Source organism: Pelmatolapia mariae, linkage group LG4, assembly GCF_036321145.2.
Source record: "Pelmatolapia mariae isolate MD_Pm_ZW linkage group LG4, Pm_UMD_F_2, whole genome shotgun sequence".
Lineage (NCBI taxonomy): Eukaryota > Metazoa > Chordata > Actinopteri > Cichliformes > Cichlidae > Pelmatolapia > Pelmatolapia mariae.
In genome coordinates this window covers 14,050,549-14,056,548 of record NC_086230.1, presented here as the reverse complement: position 1 = coordinate 14,056,548, position 6,000 = coordinate 14,050,549, and positions in this window count along the sequence as shown.

Below are 6,000 nucleotides of genomic sequence, written 5' to 3'. Positions count from 1 at the left end.
TCAGCAGTCGATGGCCACTCTTCATCGTCATTGCTTTGCTGTTTCCTTCATCAGTTACTGTGGAAGGGTGTCTGTCCTGATCCCAAATGACAACACACAAGAGCCAAAAGGCTGCTCTTACTTAACTTTTTAACTTTTGTTTGTCATTCTTTTCTGGAAAATTTGGACACACAGAAGGTATTAGTTTAAAACTTTTCGAGATTGTTTTGGTAAAGATTAGGGACTTCTTAGTCGACTAAGTGGAAATAGGGACTATTTGGGGCCCTAGGCCAGTGGGGGCACCTCGAAGGCTCACAAACTATAAGCCAGAGCATAAGCAATGTGCAAAGTTTGCAATGACAGTAGTGAGACCTAACGGGGTCCCACCTGACCCGATTCTGTTTAAATAAACCTACTGATAACATGATAACAACACAAAGAAAATGAAGTGAGTGGAAACAAAGAGGAAGCGGAGAAAAGCAGCACAGTGGCGAGTGGAGCAGCTAATAACCATTAAATATAATGTTAAATAGCCAAATGCTGCTAGTCTAGCCTCAGCTGTGCGGGAGAGACACTCGACTGAATAATTTAACTTCCATGAGCATCGCAATATTTCTTTTGTTTACTTTGAACTTTAACATTTGTTATTGTTATTTTTCTTGTTGGATTCAGATTATATGACATGAGTTGGAGAAGCCCCTTGAGAAATTTTCCTCAGGGCCCCAACATAATCAAGAATCATCACTGGCAGCATCAGTGGTAATGTGGGGAAGGTACTGGACTGTGGTTGTGAAAACAGAGCTTAGCCAAAATGAGAAGCTTTTGATTTACCTGTACATCTACATTCCCATCCTCACCTGTGGTGGTGAGATCTGGGTAATGATTGAAAGAGTAAGGCTGTGAATACAAGCGGCCTAGATGAGTTTCCGCTGTAGGGTGTTTGGGCTCAACCTCAGAGGAAGGGTTAGGAGCTTGAAGTAGAACCGCAGCTCCTCTGTGACATAAGAAGTCAACTTAAGCTTACCCAATTGGGTAGAGAGCTGGGGGTACACCCACAAGAGAGATTCTATATCTCTTATTATATATTTTCCTCTTGCAGAGACTGCCTTCCCTGAGGAGGAACGGGAAAGTGTTTCTGGGTAGAAAAAAACCTGGAATATCTTGCTTATCCCTCTGCCCACAGGATTGAACTTTCTTTCTGGTGCCTTCATCTGCACTGACTTTACAGTCTTAAACTAACCTTGAACAAACACTTTCAGGGACAAAAATCATTCAGTCAGCCCTCACTAGCAGCTTGTTAACATGCTCACAATAACTTCGACCCGTTTAACTTTGCCATGCTGCTATGGTAACATTAAAACAGAGCTCTAAGTACAGCTGTGGCTGATGGGATTGCAGTTAGCTTTCAGATACTTGAAAACAAACCTAGAAACACATATCTTGACCTGATGGGGTTAGAAGGAAACTCAGTACTTCTGCCTTAACTTTTTACCCCATGAAAGGCTAGTAGGAGGAACCCTTGAAAATGTTTTCTGAACTCAGCAGTTTCTGTCATATTTCATCCCTGCTTAGACACCTAAATGAAAGGATCTGCATCAGATGTTAGGGAAGGTGGTCTTTGCCTGTTCTCTGCAGCTATTCTTATGGTCGTCAAAGCACGTCTTTATTGATACATACCAATGCGTCAGAATTCGTCATTCCTCTGAGTACCATGAGTCCTTTTTCTAAAAAATGGATCAAAAGTGAAGAACGAGTAACCTGACATTGTGACATCTATTGTGCCATGTTGCTAATACCCATAAATGTTCCAAAGCAGTGCCACCAAACATGATTGCAGACTGAAATCACAATCTTCTTTTGATAGTTTTAGGTCAAAGTCAAAGTTTTACTGCATGCGTGCCACTGGTACTACGCTGCAGTGTTTTGTTTTATTGAGTCTTGTCTCTATCATACATAGAGTTAAGACAATAAAACAAGCAGTTCATATTCTCTATTTACTGAACTGTGTAAACCTCATCTGATTCAACTTGTTCTACTTGGATGTTTTTGCTCCGAGCCCTGACGCATTCACTGTACATTAATAAGTTATTTACATCTGAGTGCCGCAACAAAAACATTAAAGACGCCACTGATGCGTTATAATAATAAGAAGGTGGAGGGGAAGCACCCCTCCGCTCACTCTCACACTGGTGACACAGCAGAGGATGGCATCACGGCGAGCACGTTCATTAATGCCAGTTCAGTTGCCGCGCCAAGCGCTGTCAGAAAGTTTCGCTCAGAATCTGAGGGAGTTCTTTGCCAGACAATATATATTCTCCCACGGATTTAGATTTGAAAACAGTTTTCAAACTTTTGACTTGGTAACAGACAGATCCCTCTGAGGTTAGCAGAAGAAAGAAAGCCTGTGTGAGAGGTTCAGTCTTCTGAGAACAGAGAGCTTTATACTGTGATTGATTTTAAAGTAGGTAGAAGGTTGCTGGATCCAGTGCCTTAGAAAAGTCCCTCCTGGTATCACGAATCTGCTCTCACATCACTGTTATTTATACTTTTGAATGATTGACTAGAAAAGCTCTCATTTCCTCGCTATCAAAGATTATTTGATATCAAAAACGAGGATGCAGCGCTGAAGTAATGATGCATTACGCTGCAATGTTGTGCATTCTACTCTCTGGACACCTGATTTGGAATTCAGTGCAGCTTTTCATCACAAAAAACACCATTTGAGTTTAGTCCATCTTCATCACATTAAGATGTTGCTCGGGTAAGCTCTATCCTGACACAGTGGCCTACTACAAATGCGCCTATAATCCTGCCTGCCAGAACCAATTTGCACACCTCATTAGATGGTGCCCGTGAAAATGTGTTTGCCAACATCTTAAGACAATAATCTGGAATGATTTATGAGGCTAAAACAATGAGAATTAATCTATTGTTTACTATCGTTTGAAGTTAATGTATCAGAGTGGAAAACTAGAAAGAGATGAATAATGAGCACCTTGAAAAGCTCAATTGTAATTTTACTAAATTAGTCAACACACTGAAGGTAAAGGCTATTCTGTGTTGAGAATAATAGCTTTAAAAAAAAGAAGAAAATGAAGTTAAATATGCCACTGAAACTAGTTCCTGTATCCTATATTAAAGTCGTTTTTTCACATCCATCCAACTGCTTTATTTGTTTTTCCAGAGGTGGTGTTAATTTAAAAAAACTGCTTATTAGAGATCTAAATTACAAAAGAAGACACTGATGTGTAAGCAGAGCTGAAACCACCATCAGCAACTCTCTACCCATCAGCTGGCATCTTTGTGCCCCATCAGGACACTTTATATAACAAACAGTACGTCAACTCTCAGCAGAGCGTTCCTCTCCTCCCTTCTTTCCCCTCCATTGGTCTGAGGCGGGGTCAAAGGAGTCTAACGGGCAGAACTGCAGCATCGGCCGCAGGGCACAAAACTAAAAGCCGCCCAGCAAAATGCACGTGTGCACCCAGCGTTGGGTAAGGTGCACTCAGCCACCCCTGAAATCGCCTCCCACATGAAACCCGTATTTGTTCGATGGGAAATGAACTGTTCTCGGAGAAACCGGGGGGAGACCACGAGAACGCATGATTCACGATTGCTTTTGGTTTGAAAACATACAAGATTTTCTCTGTGAGCATTTCCCTTCTGCTTGGATCTGTCGCTGTGATGGCAGATTAAAGCTTACAGACAGTAATTGTAGGAAATTCCCCCATCTTGTTTGAGAAGTACTCTGAGGAAGCAAGGAATCTTTTTCTTGTACTTTTTAACAAACAGAAGTAACAGCTACTTCTATTCTATTTATATTCTTTCTTTCTTTTTTAAAATTGAATCCCTTTTTTCATATAGAAATATTTAAGTTCAATCTATTGATCATTCAAATAAAGATGAACTTATTTGAATGTAAATCCTCTGCCTTATTATTAAGTTTTTACTCCTATTGCATTTCTTGCTCTCTTTGCTGGGATAGTTTACTGAAATCAAAGTCACAATTACCTGTTACTACGTGTACTTTTCCTGCTATAAGACATGGTATACACAGAGTTTAGAGTGGGCTCGAATGTGCAAAACCTGAAAGAAATGAACCTAAAAATGATTAACAGTCATTTTAAACCATAGCAGCAGATCAGTCACAAGTATGATGAGTCCAGGAATAGAAATTAAATACAAGGATCTGCCATTTAACAACAAAAACCTTCATGGTTGTTTACTCAGTAATATGTTATTTTGCAGTGCTGTTTGTTTGGAACCCTTAATATCTCCAGTACAGAATTCATCAAATTAGCAGCATATTAATGAGCTACAAACAGGGATGATAAGATTAGAAAATTAGTTCTGGTGGATACAAAAACTGCGCTGTGAGGAAATTTGGCTGGTAGAGATTAAACCACAAACACCTAATAATGTGTATTTATGGAGATGCTGTATCAGGATCATCTTAGGAAATGCTTGACTAATCAAATGCAAGCTCTAAATAATTATCGCCTGAAGTTTAGCGACAGCATTATTCCACATAAGCAATGGTTTAGTTTTTATTTTAAAGAGATGAAAACAATCTATTTTTGCACTGCAGTCATCTGCAGTCCTGTGAAAAACCAAGTACACCCCATGAGTCAAGAGCTTGTAGACCCACATTTAGCCGCCATAACTTGAAATAATCTTTATCATTCTCTCACATGATTGAGGAGGAATTTTGGTCCACTTGTCTTTACAGTGTTGCTTCAGAAGTCTGGATTTACTGGGTTATTATTACAACACCTGCAACTGCAAAATAAGCCTACATCATCACCCCACCACTGCCGTACTTAACAGCTGGTATGAGGTCAAGTATGGAAGTGTGTCCAAATGTCCCCACTTTGATCTCGTCTGTCCAAAGGACATTGTTCCAGATGTGTGGGCAAATGTTCATGCCAAGACATCTGTGCCTTTTTTTTTAATGTGCTTTATAGAGGGACACTCAAACCTGGTGAACCCTTCAAACAAGCCACAGCTGTTCAGCCTTTTTCTAATTTACTTTGCCTTAACATTTAACATGCTAACTGAGGTCTGTAGACTTTGATGTAGCTCTGAGCATTGCACGGTTTGATCTTGGGGTGAGTTTGCTGGGATGTCTTGAATGTTTCTTACCTTTAGAATGATGAACTTCAGATTGTCTGGAAATGGCCTTATAACCATTCCCAGATGGATGGGCACCAACAGTTGCTTCTCTCAGATCATTATCAATGCGTTTCCTCCTTGGCATTGTGTTAACACACACCTTAATGTGTGTGTTAACTGCACAATACCAGCACAATGCCAAGGTGAATGCTGCTTTTGTAGCGGTTCTCCCACTTGCTGATGATCAGTAAATCAAGTGCATTCGATCTGATTAGCAGCACCAGGTTGCTATTTATCTTTTTAATCCCTGTGGAAGCAGTGAGGGTGGAGAGAGTCAGGTGAAAACTAATTTTCACACAACTTAATACTCTTTAATTTCTATCTATCTATCTATCTATCTATCTATCTATCTATCTATCTATCTATCTATCTATCTATCTATCTATCTATCTATCTATCTATCTATCTATCTATCTATCTATCTATCTATCTATCTATCTATCTATCTATCTATCTATCTATCTATCTATCTATCTATCTATCTATCTATCTATCTATCATGTGTTTTTAAACTACAGTGTTTTAATAAACAAAAACACTATAGTTTAAAAGTTTTGGCCCTTACTCACATACAAATTAAAAGGATGGGTTCTGCAGAGCGCTGCAGTTGGACAGCAGGGTTTAGGTAGCGGAAAACAGAGTCACTGATGGAAAGTAGAAAGTAGAAAGGTGGAAACAAACACTCATCTGTTGACATCTTTTCTCATCACCTATTTAGAGACAATGAATAGAGAAAAAGGCTAAAATGAAAGAGAAAGAAAGATAGAAGGGGCAAATTAAATATTAAAGAAAAAAGAGGGTCTATTTTTAGAAGCAAGTGGTGTTGGGGGGGTGTTCTAGTTGTATTAT